Raw genomic sequence first — 18,929 nt, 5'->3', positions numbered from 1 at the left:
CATAGACTTCGTCTTTCTTACGGGAATAGACTACCCGGCAACGCGTGTTAGGCGTTGACTTATCCCTACTTAGGCTTCGGGATAAAATTCCCCGTGCATCGAGTGCCCGGATTGGAAGTTGAGAATCGTGTCTTTTCTGAAAGTAAAGACAGATCGAGAAACGAGAGAGGAAGAATTTTATATTCTATCTCCCGGTGCTGAAGAGGAAGAATTTTATATTCTATCTACAGCTGGAAAGGAAACTCGAGGTGGGATCCCCCACCCCCAGAATCCGGAATGATGAACTGGGAGTGGGTTCTCCACTCCGAGCATCGGAAAGGTCCGAGGAGAGGAAGAATTTTATATTCTATCTCCATTGGTCACTCGATTTGAAAGTGGACCTCTCGTTCATTGGGGGAATCGAGAGGGGATTGTGGCTTTGGTCCTAACTTTTACAGGTTTGACCAGAAAGCAAAGAAAGTGGAATACGGGTAGCAAAGAGAGTGCCAACTCGTATTATCACTCAAAGGGAGACTTTAATGCTAGGCGTTTAGGACCTAGCATGTTAAGTCTGAGAAATGCCAATGACGGGCAAATGGAAACGTTGGTGGATCCACTGTCGTTTAATTTGATCAGCGGATGGTTTGGTGAGGAAAGATTAACCTATCAGAAGATTGGATCTCATCTCACAAAAACAACTCATAAGAGTTAGAGAATAAGAAGAGACATTCTGACCTTCAGAGTTCGAACGTGAATTTCTTATTCACCAATTCCACAATGATTGGGTTATCCCTAAGAATACCCATGTGGTATTCTTCCGGGAACTTCCCGATGCATTGGATTATCCACCCCCAGCTTCTCTCTTGGAACTGGGTTTGATTTTGTTGTCCGACCGGGTTATCCTTAAGAATATTAGCGTAATATCCTCCAGGAACTTCCCGTCAATGGTAGGAAATAGTTTAGACTCATATACCTATTGGAGTGCCGGTTGCGTCACGACGGCGTCGGTTGCGATGCCGTTGGCTCCCACTGTGGTCGCCAGCTTGTTTTCGGAGAAAGTTGCTGTTTTCATTGCTTTTCGAATCTGTTACAACTTCAGTCGTTACAACAATAATCGAAAAAAAGTCGGTCTTTTTTATAAGACCTACTTGTGCAATAAAACAAAGATTACAACTTTTCTGAAAATAAACACAAGATCCCGTTTTGGTGCGGTCTTGCTTGCGTGGGTCTTTAGCCTGTGACGGGGACGTCAATATCCGTGGACCACCGGTAGATCAGATCCGTTCCGAGAAAATCGGGCAGAGCTTCGTCTATCCGCGAAAGGATATAGAAGCAGAACTTCGTCGATCTGCGTGAGATCTAGGAGTTTACAGCTCCTATCTCGGATAATCGAGATATTCGCTCTACTTAGTATCACCGTTAAGGGGCAACACTAAGGAAAAGAGAAGGGGAAAGAAGAAAAAGACTCCTCCTTTGCTGTAGACGGCTCGCTCACTCCTCGCTCCGGCAGGGCTTCGCCTAGGCTCTCTTAAATTTCAGATCTCAAGGCAGAAGCTCAAGACCTGAAATTAACCAACACCAAAAGCCACCAATCTCGGCCTGGCCGAGACACCCCTGGGGTGTCTTGGTTTTGCCAAGACACCCCTCGGGTGTTTCGAGCTTGCCGAGACACCCCCGGGTGCCTCAGTTCAGTCCGAGGTCCTTCCGGGTGTTTCCAAGACACCCCTCGGGTGTTTGGAGCTTGCCGAGACACCCCCGGGTGCCTCAGTTCAGTCCGAGGTCCTTCCGGGTGTGTTTGCTGTTGACTCGTCGTCCCAACTCGGATTTGATTGATTTCGGATTCGTTGGAATTCTGACGAAGAGCTCTGTCAGCCCCCGTGGTTGAATTATCAGTGGGGTGAACGGGACACGAAGGGCGCTGCTTCTTTTGCAGCGGTCGCGGGGTTCCCGATCAATCCGTATCCCCGTTGTTCTGAAATTCTGTTGGTTCGCATAGCTCATCGATTCGCTTCAGGCGTTTACCGACATCATTCGAACTCTTGTGAACCGGGTAGTGACGTTCATCGTCATTCCTTAACACTGAGCTGCTCGTGGGGACCTATCGGCAATTTTTGATGCCTACAGATACCCCCTCCAAAGCGTTCCGGCCTCGTTTCTTTTATAGAAGAGACCGGGATGCTTTGGATATGATTGGTCCGGCCTTCAGTCGGCATAAGGGACCTGTGGTTAGCTTCAACTCTCGGCTCCTTCGATTTTCGGTTTATCCGATGCTTTGACGAATAACCGAAGTTTTTCCGGCGCTGCGTTCATTGCCTGGCCGTCGTTGGAATCTTGAGTCTACAGCTGGTGAATTGAGTTTGGCTCGTGTCATTGAGTTGACTTTTGAACTTACTATCCCTGTCACATCGTGTTGACCTGGGGTTTTGGATCACTGCACGTTGACTTTTTGACGCAACGCGTTGACTGGCGTTGACCTAGGGTTACGTGTTGACCGGCGTCTACCCTTAGGGTTTTGAATCGTCAAACGTTGACTTTTGTTGCAACGCGTTGACTGGCATTGACCTAGGGTTACGCGTTGACCGGCGTGGACCCTTAGGGTTTCGAATTGTCAAACGTTGATTGGTGTGGATTTTCATTCTCGAACGTTGACTTTTGTCGCAACGCGTTGACTGGCGTTGACCTAGGGTTACGCGTTGACCGGCGTTGACCCTTAGGGTTTCGAATCGTCGAACGTTGACTTTTGTCGCAACGCGTTGACTGGCGTTGACCTAGGGTTACGCGTTGACCGGCGTGGACCCTTAGGGTTTTGAATCGTCGAACGTTGCGGCGTCTACCCTAGGGTTTCGAATTGTCAAACGTTGATTGGTGTGGATTTTCATCCTCGAACGTTGACTTTTGTCGCAACGCGTTGACTGGCGTTGACCTAGGGCTACGCGTTGACCGGCGTCTACCCTAGGGTTTCGAATCGTCGAAAGTTGACTTGTGGACTTCGTCAATACTTTCAACGATTGGTGGAGAGTCGGCACGGATTAGGGGTTCAAACAAACAGTTTAGGGGTCAAAACAAGGTTCGGGAGTCAAAACAGACTTAAGACGCCCCGGGGGTGTCTCGGCAAAACCGGGACACCCTGGGGTGTCTCGGCTTTGCCGAGACACCCTTGGGGTGTCTCGGTTTGGCCGAGACACCCCATGGGGTGTCTTGGCTTTTTCCGTGGTCCCCCCCCCTTTGTTTGGCCTTTCCCTCTCTTGTCTTTTGCTCATGGTCCCCCCCTCTCTTTAATTCAAATTTCAAAAGAAGATTCCCCCTCTTATTTAGCTCCCAAAACCGAACTCTTCCCCCCCATTTCGGTTTTGTGTGTTCTTCTTCCTCAAGCTTCTTTCCTCCATTGATTTGTTCTCAAGGATCCATCAACCCTTCAAGAGGAGCTCGGATTTTGGGTGTCTCCTATTGGTCAAACACTTGCTCCTCCAAGTAGGGTTCCCTCCTTCATCTTCAAGCTCAAAGAAAACTCTTTTGATTTGGTAAGCTCTTCTTTACAATCCTCTTATTTTCTTGTAAAGATTGCATCTTTATTCTTGTAGTAGACTAGAGGGCGTGTATGCACTATTACTTTGGGGGGGGGTTTTGTGCAAAAAGAGGTAATGGCCGAAACTTTGGGGGCTTATTTGCAAAAGGGGACTGAAATTTCGTGGGGGTCTTTTTTGCAAAAATGGAACTGAAATTTTGGGTATTGGGTTTATGTCCACTTGGTGAAGGGATGTGGGGGTGCTTTATGCAATAGGATCAAGGAGTTTTTTGAGGGGTTTATTTGCAAAACAGTCCCTAAACGTTTTGGAGGGGCTTATTTGCAAAAAGGGCTGTGAAATTGAGGCTGAAATCCAAGGGGTCTAAACCTCAAGCCCCTGATCAAATTTTGATAAATGCATGTGGAGACCAAATGCAAAATTGGTAGAGGGGCTTTTATGCAAGATTGGCTAAATTCTGCAAAAGGGCTTATTTGCAAAATTTAACCAAAATGGTGGGGTACCGGGGTGCTATATGATCGAATGTGGGGATCACGACCCCGATCACGCGTGTCCTTGACCTGAATTTGGCCTTGGGCATGGGGGGTATTTTGGGTATTTCACCAAAATTCACCGCCAAAAAATGACAACCATTGTTTCGCATGCACGAAATTTGTAGGTTTAACTAGACTTCAATTATGAAATCCTATTTATGCATAGGACTTTAATTAAAGTTCTTAGTTTCCCTTTTTAAACTTCGTGTTCTTATGTTGTACCTGACTTGCTGCTTTTTGTTGCAGATCTGCGATGTCTCCGCGTCGTCCCCGACCTTCCAGGAGTCGCCCCCATTCGCAGCACAGTGAGGAGGAGGCTCCCGCGACGTCTTTCCCGGCAGACTTTTCCTTCAGGGGTGAGAATTCTCTATTTCTGTATCCCTGACTGATCCCTTAGCGGGTCATTAAGGAAGAACCGATACCTCTTTCGCGGAGGTTAAGGTTTCGGACTTGTTTTGCTTAGCCAATTCAAGTCTTCGGATATATTGGGGCGATTCTTGTGTTGTCTTACACCTTGTAGTTCGGTATATGTTGCCACGTTGTTCACGTGATGATGCATACCGTTCTTCCGGTGTAGGACACTCAAAATCGTCTCTCCAATTATTCCGTGAATGAGCTTATCATTCTACTTATGAGACGGATTTTCTGACTCCATCTTTGTATTTTATTGCAGTTGAATTCCCCGCGGGTAGTCTTCCTGCTCATGCCAATGCCGGTTGTAGCCGGGAGGTTTTTTCCTCCACTTCCATTGGGCAAGTCATTAGCCCATTCCCTCAGTTTGACCAAGATCGTTCTGACGACTCCTGCCGTTTGATCCGGGAAGGAGGGCGTCACTGCTTACGCCAGCTCATTACAGATGCCTCTTTCACCGCGGATTCTGCCTCTACTCAGGCTTTAAAGAAGCCGAGTTTCCTGTTTGGAGATCACAAGGAGGATCCTGTTGCGTTAACTCTTCCTGAGGAGCACTGGTTAACTCTTGATGGAGGAGCTCTTTTATACATTCCATCAATTCCCCGCCAATATTCTTTTACCCATTTGAGGAGACAGGCCGTGAGGCGACAGATGTCCTGGGATCTCACTAAGGATGCTGAGCGAGTCCCGTGTGGATATACCTCTCATTCTAAGACCCCTGGTTCTGGCGGGTATCACCATATTCGTGGTCTTTGCCCAGGGATCACGGGCCTTGATACTGCACCCCCAGGTGAGACGTCAGCAGCTGCCTCTACTGTGGGTAATCGTCTGGCTCTTCTGGGGAGGCGATTACCTCCACCAGAGCCCAGATGCTATGGCTGGGCTTCCTCACTAGCCAAAGGGTGGTGGGCGCGCATGACTGATTTCGTCTTGGCGCGATGGGAGAGGGATCTGAAGAGCAGTGGGTTGTATGCGCCCATACGAGCCACCATGTAATATGCTACTCACCATAAGACTCCTGGCTCTGAGGGGTATCATGACGTGCGTGGTCTACGACCCGGGATCATGGGTCTTGATACTGCACCCCCAGGCGAGGTGTCAGCTGCTGCTCCGACTGTGAGCAACCGTCTGGCTCTTCTTGGGAGACAGTTACCCCCATCGGAGTACAGATGTTATGGCTGGGCTTCCTCCCTAGCCAAAGGGTGGTGGGCGCGCATGACTGGTTTCGTCTTGGCGCGCTGGGAGAGGGATCTGAAGAGCAGTGGGTTGTATGCACCCATACGAGCTACTATGTACGGCATCCCAGTCAGCTGTCGCCATTTCTTGGCTTTGCTGGAGACTTATGTGCCCGATAGCAACACCTTCCTGACCAGCGGAGGTGAGCTAGGGTTGGCCTTGCACGAGATGCATTATGTTTCGGGTCTTCCGATGGGGGACTGTCCGTATCAGGAGTACTTCCCTACGAACCAGCAGCTGGAGTGTATGAAGAAAGATACTCCGGACATGTATGACACACTCTGGGATCTTACTTGCCACTACTACACTTCCTTGATCCAAACTTCTCCCCAAGCGAGAAGGAAGAGGCAGATCAGCTTGAAGCAGTTTGCCAGCTACTTGTTCCAGAACTTGGAAGGTGATTCCAGTGCGCCCATTCATGAATTAGACGTGATGACTCCTTCGGCCGTTAATGAGTTGTTGGAAAAGGCTGAGGTTCGTTCCTACACTATCGGCAGTGCTGAGGGGGCTTTTCCCGCGGGGACAAAGTTTCGCTCTTTTCTCCGCCGCGCACAGAGGTCTATAGGGTCCCGGGCGCTATTAGCAGGCTACCTTGCCCTTTGGTTGAAGAAGTGTGTCGTCCCGCACCAACCTTCTGACGCTCTACCCATCGAGGTGCTCTTCCCTGCAGTTCAGCTGGCTTATGGGAGAGAGCTTTCCCTGCTCCCAGCAATGGTTGCTAGTATCCATTGCGGGCTCAGGGGTCTGGTTAGCAGTTTTACACATATGGGTTCTGAACCATCAGCTGAGCTGGTTTGCCCAAAGGTTGAGCTCCCTTACGCATATTTGATGGCGTGGCTCGTTCTTCACCGTCCCGACTTGATGTCGGCCCCCAGCGTTGTTGACATCCCTGTCCCCTTCATGCAATTGTTGGAGCAGAGCAGATGGTTTGGGAGCAAATTTAGTGATGTTCAGCGAGAGCTCCGGGTCCGCAAGAGTTGGGAGTTCTTTAAGTGTTTCCCTCACTTTTCAGGTCGCTATGGCGACGTGCTGGTTGATGAGGAGAAACCTAGAAGTGACCGGACCGTTCTTGACGCTGGTTGCTTCCGGTGGTTAGTGAACATCCGTGTAGGCTATCTCGTCCTTCGGGTGAAGAACCAGTGCCACATAGAGCCTTATCTCCCTTGCCGCTTTGCTCGACAATTCGGCTATGACCAACTGTATGTCGGGAATCCGAGCCGCAGCCTGCGGGTTGAGGGAGGATTGATTGATGGCGTTCGAGCGTGGCTATGGACGATGGTGGGCTGTACTGGAGCCCGTTTTGCTCTTCCTTCGTACCGGCGTAAGCCATTGATCACTTTCCTCAGCTGCAAGTGGTTCCTTTCTGCATATGAGTCCATCAGCGCGAGGAGCCTCTCAGAGTTGCAGTCCGAGTATGCGGTCCGGGCTGCTATGATGGCTGGTCGCAGAGCTGAGCTTGCTCAGAAGCGGAGAAAAGGGCATGCCAAATCTCTTGTCTCAGACGAAGAAGAACTTCTCCCTGCGGGTGATGATGACGAGAACTCCGAGGACGAGTATGCGGACGTGGATACCGGCAGAGGGGACTTCGATACTGGTTTGTCCTATCTCTTTTAATTTTCATTTTCCATAAATGACAGCTCTTTTTCATTGAAATGGCTATTGTCATTTTAGGTAGGACAGCCGGTGATCATGAGCCCTCAGCTCCTACACACGTTGAAACGTGTGATAGGCCTGCGCATGTTCGACCCTATGGTCCTCGGAGGGTTGGTGCCCCGAAGAGGAAGAAGACTGCCCATAAGTCCCATGACGGTCAGCGTCCCTGTGGAGTGGACTTAGGGAGCACCGCCGATGGAGGGGGAGGTAACATTCAATTGCTCTTGCTTCAAGGTTGTTTACCTTTTGGGGATTTGTGACCATGTTTTGTGCTTCAGGTTTCTTCGAGGAGGGCGAACTCCCACCGGGTTCGGCGTCCCCTGGCGTTGACAACATGGATTGCTTTGTGCAACAAATGTGCGACGCTTTTCACGATGGGTCTTTGGGCATCGACCTTAACATCGATCTTGAGCAGATAAATAATGTTGAGCCCACAATCCCTTATTCAGGTATATCCGCATCCAATGTCATTTTCCTTATGTAAGGTGAAGGAAGATTTCTCGTTTGAGCTTTCCTCATCCTTCAACATTTGGGTTACCCTGCAGATGTTGCGATGGAGGGGCCAAGCTTCTCGAAGCCGGATGCCGGCTTATTAGCTGACATGCTGGCTGAGCAGACTTCCAGAGGGACCGAGAGACCATTCTTCGGGAACGATTCATCTACCGGTATATATCTGATTTTCTCCCTCTTGCCCGATATTTCATATGACTAATGAATGATTGATTATCGCAGCGTCTACCATTGGAGTTAGCCCGGTATCTATCCCTGGCATATCCAGTTTGCCTCAGAGCGACGGGCTTGCAGGTATGTATACGATTCAGGGATATTGTACTTTCCTATGTTTATCTGTCTTTTGACTAATGAGTGCAATCATAGGACCAGCCGCTAGGACTGATTCTCATATGACTCCTGACATCCCTCAAATGCCCGCGGATAATGGATCTACAGGTATGCAGATCCCAATTCTTCTTATTCGTCTAAATTTTCATTTTGACTAATAAGAGAGTGTCATCATAGGACCAGCAGCTTGGGCCGATACTCTTATGACTCTTGGCATTCCGGCTGCATCTGAGGACATGGGGATTGCAGGTATTCATACGACCTTCTTATCCCGATTCTCCTTATTTGTCCAAATTTCCATTTGGTTAACATAGGAATGTCACTGTAGGACCAGGCGTTCAGCCTGATACTGCTACAGTCCCCGGGGTTGAAAGTCCTCATAGCAGTGGTGCCTCCCCGTCTCTGCCGAGTGGTGCGAGCAATATGTCTGCAGGGGCTGACGTACCCTCTTCTGCTGCTGTCTCGGAGCCTGTCGGCTCTCAACCTGATGGGACATCCGTTGGCGTCGGTATGTTCGGAACCTGCCTTTTGACTTTCCTTTCCATATTCGATAGTTCACTGAGCTTCCAAGTTGTTGCTTGTAGGATCTCGATCTTCTTTGCACGAGCGTGTCCGTAGCCTTTTGGCCGATACTGATCCTGACGGAGAGGCTTTCCGTACGGACCTCAGCTTCTTCACCGCCTGGTATAATGGCTTGATCGAGAAGCTTCTCCACCGAGGAGGCGGCTTCGATCAGTTCCGGCGTTCCTTCTCTCGCCACATGACGATGATGAGGGAAGAAGGATACCCGGAACTGGCTGATTCCTTCACTGCTGATTTCGCTGCCCTGGAGTCAGAGATACGAGAGTTGAAGGAACTGGAGGTTACCGGGGCTTCTTCTTTCGTATCCTCTGAGTTAGAGCATAGGATGGAGCAGTGGCGTGAACTGAGATCTTCCGTCGGGCGTGAGCTTCAGTCACGCGAGAGCTCCCTTGCGCATCTAATGGCTAACATGGCGAGGATGGATAGGGAGAAAGCTGAGTTACTCCGTTCCTTGGACTCGAATCGCGAGGAAGCGACTAGGTTGAAGGAGGCCTTGAAGCGTGCCGAGGAATCCGCCGTTCTTATCGCAGATGACTTGATCGGACTAGAGCGTTCTCGTGACCGGGTACTCGAGGAGTTCGGATCCACTCAGGAGGGATTGATGAAGTTGAAGAGTGAAGCTGCGGAGATCTTGAGCTGTTCTGAGGAATCTGCCCGAGCAGATCTGCAGGCGGGACTTGAGCAGAGTTATGCAGATAGACTTTTTAGCTTAAAGTCTCATATTCTTAGCCGTCAGTTGCCTTCGGGCTAATGAGCTCTTTGTTGTATGCTTTTGACTTGACCTATTAATAGAAACTCCGCATTTGCTTCTTTCTTGTGATTTGTCTGTATTTCTTCTGAATGACAGATTTTATGGGATTTTTGGCAAACCCCCAGCCATCAACGGGTTTGATGTGCCTTTACCGATTACCGTTTGAATCGGGCTAGCATGCGGATTGTCGAAATCCGTTCCGCATGTAACGTTGTGCTAAGAAAATTGCTTTTCTTAGACTTGATGCTATGACTTTGAATACATAGACTTCGTCTTTCTTACGGGAATAGACTACCCGGCAACGCGTGTTAGGCGTTGACTTTGGGGTTTTTGGCAAACCCCCAGCCTTCAACGGGTTTGATACGCCTTTACCGATTACCGTTCGAATCGGGCTAGCATGCGGATTGTTGAAATCCGTTCCGCATGTAACGTTATGCTAAAGGAATGAACTCCCTTAGACTTAATGCTACGACTTTGAATACGTAGACTTTGCCCTTGTTACGGGAATAGGCTACCCGGCAACACGTGTTAGGTGTTGACTTATCCCTACTTAGGATTCGGGATAAAATTCCCCATGCACCAAGTGCGCGGATTGGAAGTTGAAAGTTGTGTCAAAATAGGAGAGGAAGAATTTTATATTCTATCTCCCGGTGCTAAAGAGGAAGAATTTTATATTCTATCTTCAGCTGGAAAAGAAACTCGAGGTGGGATTCTCCACCCCCAGTATCTGGAAGGATGAACTGGGAGTGGGATCTCCACTCCGAGCATCGGAAAGGTCCGAGGAGAGGAAGAATTTTATATTCTATCTCCCGGTGCTAAAGAGGAAGAATTTTATATTCTATCTTCAGCTGGAAAAGAAACTCGAGGTGGGATTCTCCACCCCCAGTATCTGGAAGGATGAACTGGGAATGGGATCTCCACTCCGAGCACCCGGAATGATGAACTGGGAGTGGGGTCTCCACTCCGAGCATCGGAAAGGTCCGAGGAGAGGAAGAATTTTATATTCTATCTCCCGGTGCTAAAGAGGAAGAATTTTATATTCTATCTTCAGCTGGAAAAGAAACTCGAGGTGGGATTCTCCACCCCCAGTATCTGGAAGGATGAACTGGGAGTGGGATCTCCACTCCGAGCATCGGAAAGGTCCGAGGAGAGGAAGAATTTTATATTCTATCTCCCGGTGGAAAAGAAACGAGAGAGGAAGAATTTTATATTCTATCTCCCGTTGCCGAAGAGGAAGAATTTTATATTCTATCTTCAGGCGGAAAGGAAACTCGAGGTGGGATCTCCACCCCCAGAATCCTGCAGGATGAAACTAAGAGTGGGATCTCCACTCCGAGAATCGGAAAAGTTCGAACGACACTACCTTTTATAGGATTGGTCATTTGAACCCAAAGAACCCCTCATTCATTGAGGAGAAGACCCAATTTCAACCCTAACTTTTATAGGTTTGGTGGAAAAAGGGGACAAAGGTGGATTTTCGTTTATCGAAAAGGAGTGACTCGACTTTAGTCTTGACCATGTGTAGGCTTGACTAAGCGAGATCGGAAACAATCCTAACTTTTATAGGTTTGACTGTTTCAAGTGGACCTCTCGTTCATGGAAGGAATCGAGAGGGGATTTTGGCTTTGGTCCTAACTGTAGGAAGGTTTGACCAAACTGGAGTTTGAGATACGCCAATGACTGGCAGATGGAAATGTTGGTGGGTCCACTGTCGTTTGATTTGATCAGCGGATGGTTTGGTGAGGAAAGATTAACCCATAAGAGGATTAGATCTCATCTCACAAAAGAATAACTCATAAGAGTTGGAGAATTTGATGGGAATAAGAAGAGACATTCTGACCTTCAGCGTTCGAATGCAGAGTTCTTATTCGTCAATTCCACAATGACCGGGTTATCCCTAAGAATACCCATGTGGTATTCTTCCGGGAACTTCCCGATGCATTGGTTATCCAAAAAGATACTAAGGATAGTATCTTTTCAGGAATTTGCCGTTTATCGGCATCATGAGCCGGTCGCCGTCTTTGGTGACGAGGCGATATGCGCCACTCGAGTAGACTGTCTCTACTACGAATGGTCCTTCCCATTTGGGTTCGAATTTACCCTTCTTCTTGGAGTTTAGGATCATAGGCCGTTTCACAGCTAGAACCAAATCTCCTTCTTTGAAACTCCTTTGTCGAACCTTTTTGTCGAAGGCTCGAGAGATTCTAGCTTGGTAAAATTCAATGTGTTGTTGAGCTTCCAGGCGCTCTTCATCAAGCCTCTCGAGTTCTTCGAGGCGTTTCTGATGTTGTTCTTCGGTCGACATCTGGGTTGAAAGAGCGATCCGAAGAGATGGTATTTGGATCTCCAATGGAAGAACAGCTTCACATCCGTATACCAGTGAATACGGGGTCGCTCCCGTTGGTGTGCGCACCGTGGTCCGATAGGCCCATAGAGCTGCGCCAAGCTTGTCATTCCAGTCTCGTTTGTTGGTCTTCACGATCTTTGACAAGAGTTTGATGATGGTCTTGTTGAAGGCTTCAGCTAATCCATTCGCTGTAGGATTATATGCCGTCGACGAGATGTCCTGAATTTTAAACTTTTCGCAGAACCTTATGAAGGCGTTGCTGACAAACTGAGGACCGTTGTCATGTATGATTCGTCTTGGAACACCATACCTATAGATGATGTGGTGCTTGATGAATCCAATGACGTTGCTCGTCTTAACTTCTCTGAGTGGAATTGCTTCGGCCCATTTGGAGAAGTAATCGGTAATTGCCAAGATGAACCGGTCGCCTTTGACTGACGGAGGATTTATAGGACCAACAATGTCCATTCCCCAAGTCTCGAACGGCCATGACGTAACCGAAGGATGCAGATGCTCCGGAGGTTGGTGTACATAATTCCCGTGCACTTGACATGCATCACACTTTCGGGCATATGCAATCGCATCACTCATCATGGAAGGCCAGAAATACCCCATTCTTCTGATGCGGTCATAAAGCTTAGGACCAGGTTGGTGTGCGCCACACTCTCCTTCGTGCGCTTCCCTAAGGACCTCTTCAGCTTCTTTGGTTGATAGGCAACGCAATAGCAACCCATCGTACCCCCTGCGGTATAGCGTTCGATTCTCTGTATTGTAGTAGAATCTGGGTGCTCTTCGCCGGATTGACTCTCTTTCCTTCACATCTTCTGGCAAGACTCCATGCAAGACGTAGTCGATGATGGGGAAACGCCAATCTCGGGGTTTGAACTCGACTTGAGTAACGTGTACCTCCTGAACTTCTTCTTCCTCGGCATCTTCACTGTAAAGCGGCACTAGGAGTTGGTGAGTTCTTACCGTAACAAACTGCTCTGTTTCGGGAGGCTGTGCTAGTGACACGGCCAATGCAGTCGTGGAATATGTTCGATAAAGAATCCTTCGAATGATTCTGCCATCTCTACCGCCATCTTATGGTATGGTATTAGATCTTGGCTTCGAACCTCATATTCTCCCTGAACTTGTTTGACTATTAGCTGAGAATCGCCGAAGGCCTCGAGATACTCAACCCCCAGCTCCTTAGCGAAGTTGAGTCCAATGAGTAAAGCATTATACTCTGCTACATTATTCGAGCATGGCTCAGTTAGCGAGTAGGCGCGAGGCATCACATGTTTTCCTGGGGAAACTAAAACTACTCCAACTCCGGAGGAGATTTTAGAACTTCCAGGAGCACTTGCAACATTAGTCGCTCGCGAAGCGCCATCGAAGTATAAGCGCCATATTTGTTGGTGTGAAGTTGCGTTGACTTCGTGGGTTTCATCTGGTAAGCCGTCATATATCTCGGCGGTATCCGTCGTTGGATTGTCTGCCAGGAGATCATAGATGGCCTGTCCTTTTACCGACTTCTGTTGTTTGAAATGTAAGTCGTATTGGGACAAGAGTAAGGCCCATTTCGCTAACCGCCAGCTCATTGACGCCGGTTGAGTCATGAATACTCGAACCGGATTAACTTTAGAGATGACGTAAATGGTCTGCCCGACCAAATAATGTCGCATCTTCTGAATAGCGAACACCAAGGCGAGGCATTCTCTCTCAATCATAGGATATCGAGATTCGGCGCCTACCATGGTCCGGCTCAAGTAATACACTGCCTGCTCGTGACCGTTATCGTCATCCTGTGCAAGTAATGCACTTAATGAGTGGCTCGTTGCCTTGACATAAATCAAGAACGGTTTGCCCGATTTCGATGCAACGAGTACAGGAGGTTTTGAGAGATATTCTTTAATACTCTCGAATGCCTTCTGACAAGCTTCATCCCATACAAAGGACATGCCCTTCTTTGCGAGCCTAAAGAGAATGGTTGGCATTTTCCTGAGAGGTTCGAAATGAACCGACGGATGTAAGCCAATCGTCCTTGTAATCCTCTGAGCTCCCTGAGGTTTCTCGGAGGTTGTAATTCATTGATCGCCTTTACCTTATCAGGATCGATGTGGATACCTTTGGTGGTGACGACGAATCCCAGGAATTTTCCACTCGACATTCCGAGGAAAGACTTGGTAGGATTCATCTTCAACTGATGGGCGAACATGGTCTTCAAGTCTTTAATGTGATCCTTTTTATCACGACTTTTCACGACCAGATCATCTACGTATTATTCGACAGTCTTTCGGAGATGCTCCTGAAAGATCTTTGACATAGCTCGTTGATATGTAGCACCTGCATTCTTTAAGCCGAAGGGCATAACTGTGTAACAGAAGACACCGAGGGGCGTTCTGAATGCGGTGTGCTTTTCATCATCCGGATGCATCTTTATCTGGTTATAACCAGAGAAACCATCCATGAAAGACATCCTCTCGAACCCACACGTATTGTCGATGATGACATCCGTGATGGGGAGGGGAAAATCATCTTTTGGGCAAGCAGTGTTGAGATCCCGAAAGTCGATACAAATCCTGACTTTCCCGTTCTTCTTAAGGACGGGGAAATTTTGGGGGAGCCATTCTGGATGTTGCTCCTCCCGAACGAAGCCCGAGTCAATAAGCTTCTTAACTTCGGATTCGATCGCCTCCATCATTTGCGGACGAAACCGCCTTTGTTGTTGTTTGACAGGTTTGACATCTGTCTTGATATTAAGACGATGCACCGCTACGTTCGGATCGAGCCCTGGCATGTCTTCATAATTCCAGGCGAACACGTCGATGTACTCCCTGATAAGAGAGATTAACTCTTCTTTCTCATCGGGTAGGAGACTGTCGCTAATGAATATCGGTTTAGGATTTTCCTCAGTTCCCATATTCACCTGGAGTACTTGATCTTCGGTAGGAGGCTCTCTTTGCTCGAACCTATCACCATACTGCATGTTTAGGTGATGAACCCAAGGATCTTCCCATGTCGGCATCTGGTCGTCTTCCTCTATTGCGGTAGGATCGACCGTGACCATGTTTGACATCAACCTTTTGAACGTCTCGCCAAGGCTAGCGTCGGAACCCCCAGCCGAAGAGTCGGAAGAGTACCCGTTTCTAGCCTTGTTAGCGATCTGATCAATGATTTGCCAGCAACATTCGTCGTCGGACGAGGAGACGTAGCCGAGACCTCTTTTATAGCGATAATAATCGTCGGGTTTTCCCTTCGGTACATAGGCCATTCGAGGTGGAACTCGTGGGCCTCGACCAAAGAAAAGACCTTCTCCGAGTGTGAAGTCATACCCATACTTTTCCATCATATCGCGCGCTTTTGCGTCATATCTGAATAGATGAGGAGCAGGTTTATCTTCATCTTCTTCTTCTTCTAAGAAGTGATCGGGTGTCGGAGCTTCTTTTCCTTTGCCGTAGACGACTTCTTTTCCACTCCATTTTCCCGCGGGGATGACAAGCGTCGCTCCGCATGGATCTTGTACCTGCTTTTTCGTCAGACAAAATGACTGAAGAGGCATATGCAGGTCAGGATTATCACAAAGCTCTTTAGTGACGTCATCCAGACACATCAAATACTCTAAATCATCGTTTATTGATAGTTCCTCGGCAAGTTGCCAATTACAACTATTCTCCGATGATTCTTCATCATCAAGATTGATTACAATGGGTACAATGTCATTAAGAACAAAACCACCATCATAATCAAGCCCTGGTTCGGTATCAGCTTCATCTCCGCTGTCCGTTCCTTGGGCCGATGGTTCAGTATCGGATTCAGCGCCGTATAAAAGGGAATCGGTGAAGTAATTCTCCAATCCCTTAAACGGTTGCTTATCCGCGACCACCGTCTTGACTTCATTGTTTGTGTCTACATATTTGAGACACTGATGTAGAGTTGACGGGACTATAAGGTTACCGTGGATCCAAGGTCGACCCAACAGTAAGTTATAGGATGTTTCCGCGTCAATCACATAACAAGTGACCTCCGACCTCAAATCCCCAATCTGGCACTTGACTCGGATCTTCCCCAAGGGCCTAGACCCGCTGGTGTTGAATCCATAAATCGTAGTGCCAGTGGATGCTAATTTGCTAGTCGGGATTCCGAGATGATGCATCAATCGGAATGGCATGATGCTAACAGCGGAACCCGGATCGACTTGGATCCGGTTGACAACGCTGGAGCCAATGTGACCGGTAAAGTACAACGGTCGGTCATGCTTTGAATTCTTCGTCTGCATATCTTCTTTAGTGAAGGAGATGCAGGGAAAGTGTTGCGCCGCCAGGTTGCATTGTTGAACTGACGGCTCTGGTCCTTCTGGAGATGGCTTGATCCGAGTCAGAAAAGCTTCAGAGTCACTTAAGGCTTCTTGCAGCGCTTTCCTTGTGTCCTTTGAAAGGCGCAACAGCTCGTATAGAGTTATGCGAGCTGGGATGTTGGCCAACTGCGCCATGATGTCGAAATGAGGCGGTGAGCTCGTATTTCCCGGTTTGTCTCTACCAATCGGATGATTGAATCGAGACTGCCTCGGGTTCTGGGCTTCTTGCCGCGGAGGCTCTTTCCCCTTCTCCTTTTGCTGGACTTTCTCCGCAGATGCGGGTGTTGGGGGAATTGCTGAGATTCCTAATTCTGCCAACGTTTTGGAAGGAGGGGTTTTGGTGCCCAATTGCTCGGAAGCGTCTGGGTACTTGTAGTGATACTCGTTCCCGCTTCGGGTTGCAAAGACCTCCTGTTCGTCTTCAGACAGTGGAAAGGTTGGGATTTTGTCGTCCTCTTCTCCTGGAATGGCAGAAGCTCCATAACAAGATTTCCCTTTTCCTTTTGACTTTCTTTTTGATGATGATCCGGTCCATTGCTCATCTGTGATCAAGTCCGGATGAACCCACAGAATCTCACCATTTGGGGTTGTGTGTGGCACGAGCCCTTTCTGGCGCTGTTGGTGAGGATCATCATTCACCGTCTTCACTGCTGCATTGATCACCGGCTCGTGTTGGAACCAACTCGAGGGAACAGTCCCGAAACTAATGGATACCATGTTTGCACCCACTTTCTTCTCTTTGGGCTGCTTCATGGTGATAACCCCAACATCGATTAGGGCCTGAATCTTATCTTTGAGAGCGTAGCATACCTTGGTGGGATGGTGCACCGCTCGGTGGAATGCACAGTATTTCGGATCGTTGACCCTCTTGGCATCTTCTTGATCCTGAATCGGTGGCAACTTGATCTTGTTGTTCTGAACGAGGTATTTGAAGATACCCGGGATTTCATCCTCCTTGAACGAGTAGGTCTTTGGGAACCTCGGCTCCGCGGCCTTTTGCCTTTGGGGCTGTTGTTGCCATCTCGATTGTTGAGGCGCCCTCTGTTGCTGCTGTGGCTGTTGCGGCTGTGCTTGCACCTCAAACACTTGATTCGCATCTACAGCATTTGCTTGTGTTTTCCCCTTACCCCTAGGGGTAAAGTTCTTCTGTTGTGGGACACTGTTTGGTATTTGGCCCCTTTCAGCCTTCTTCCTTTTGAGGAGTCGCTCGGCTCTTTCCCCTCTCACCTTCAAGTCTTTCCAGGTCGTTGGCGGTGCCGTTCCCATGGCTTCAAGGATGTCCAATGTTAAATTGTTGTGGCAAGTTTCGAGGATGAATTCCTCGCTGACCGGGTCCCTGCAATTCATAGCTTTGTTCCGGAATCTCTTCACGAAGTTTTCAACCGTCTCGCCATTCTTCTGTTTTTCATCGAACAGCGTGCCGATCGAAACCTCGGTGTCATCATCAAAGAAATTGGTCAAGAACATGTCCTCCATGTCATCCCAGCCGTTGATACTTCCGGGCTTGAGACGGCGGTACCAGTCGAAGGCAGCTCCGCGAAGAGTGCCGACGAATGACCGCACCATGAGGGGCTCATTTCCGGAAATAATTCCTAAATGAGACTTGAAGTAGATTAAATGTTGGGTAGGGGAACCCTTTCCATCAAACGGCGTAAAGTTAATGAGATTAAACTTTGCCGGATATGGAATGGATTCCCACTCCCTCGGATATGGACACGGTATACCTGACCTTTTTACCTCTTGAGCATTCATCAATGCATTGATTTTGCTCTCCAAGTCTTTCATCTTTTTGTCTTCACTCGTTTCTATTTTCGAGTGGTTTTGGGGAGAGGTAATGTGGTCTTCTTTGGCATTATCATCTACCGGACCACTTCCGTTGTCGTTGTTGACAGGAGGAATAATGACATTATTCCCTTCCCGTTCATTCTCTTCTTGGTTCTGATGATTGGGTCGAGTGGGCTCCTCTTGATGAGTTGTCAAAGCTGCGAGTTGCTGATCGTGCATCTCCCTCATCCGCTGTAGGGTCATTTCCATCTCGAATTTGAAAGCTTCTTTCTGCCGAGTTAGGGCGTCTTCAAGCATTTTGTTCATTTGTTCGGCACTGATCATGAGTGATTCGTACGGCTGGCCCGCACTTGAAGCCGTGTCATCTGATGCGACGGCGGAGCAGGTATCTGAATCAGCATCTGATTCTTCTTCTTCCAGAGAGAGGCCCTTTGGTACTCTTTGGTAGCCCTTCCGGCCGCTGGTTCCGGGCCGCATCCGTGCTATACACCGGGATACCTCAGCGAGCTGTTCTATGCTGAAGTGTGGTGTTGATTCCCCTCGGCCGGTCATGTTGACCGACACTCTTGAATACTCGTCTTTTTGGCGGAGCAATTTCTTCTTGTGGAAATGCCTCGGCTTGGAGAGTCTCTCGAACACCGAGATTCTTCTTGGGGGACTGTTGCAGCGGCATTCCGACAGCACCGTCTTGATGATACTTGCACACGGGCATTGGGACTTCATATCCTGCACATATCTCTTTCGAGATTTACCCACACCCCCAGCTCTGTAGTACAACTCATCAGCTTGATAGCTGGAGCACCCTACAGAGTGTTGGTGGGTGTCCCTTAGTATAACACTCTCATCTTCAGATGAGTGTGCTTCCCCTTGGGAATGCAACACTTGGTTAGTTTTATCAAGAGTGGCCCGTTCAATCTTACGCTTTTGTGAGCGTATGAACTGAACGGGC

The 18,929-nt window shown here is 48.5% G+C and overlaps 2 long non-coding RNA genes across 2 annotated transcripts; both read left to right on the top strand.

The window, feature by feature from the left end:
* Nucleotides 1–7,401: 7,401 nt before the first annotated feature.
* Nucleotides 7,402–7,913, top strand: LOC109828301. The gene is made up of 3 exons (XR_002243645.1): nt 7,402–7,543; nt 7,615–7,785; nt 7,882–7,913. It is a non-coding gene; the product is annotated as an uncharacterized LOC109828301 (long non-coding RNA).
* Nucleotides 7,914–7,962: 49 nt separating this feature from the next.
* Nucleotides 7,963–8,390, top strand: LOC109828302. The gene is made up of 4 exons (XR_002243646.1): nt 7,963–8,001; nt 8,069–8,140; nt 8,213–8,284; nt 8,354–8,390. It is a non-coding gene; the product is annotated as an uncharacterized LOC109828302 (long non-coding RNA).
* Nucleotides 8,391–18,929: the final 10,539 nt, after the last annotated feature.

The sequence above is a fragment of the Asparagus officinalis genome, unplaced genomic scaffold, assembly GCF_001876935.1.
Source record: "Asparagus officinalis unplaced genomic scaffold, Aspof.V1 AsparagusV1_Un987, whole genome shotgun sequence".
In the NCBI taxonomy this organism is placed as follows: domain Eukaryota; kingdom Viridiplantae; phylum Streptophyta; class Magnoliopsida; order Asparagales; family Asparagaceae; genus Asparagus; species Asparagus officinalis.
The sequence above is the reverse complement of the archived record's forward strand: the minus strand, read 5'-3'. Positions and strand labels throughout refer to the sequence as shown.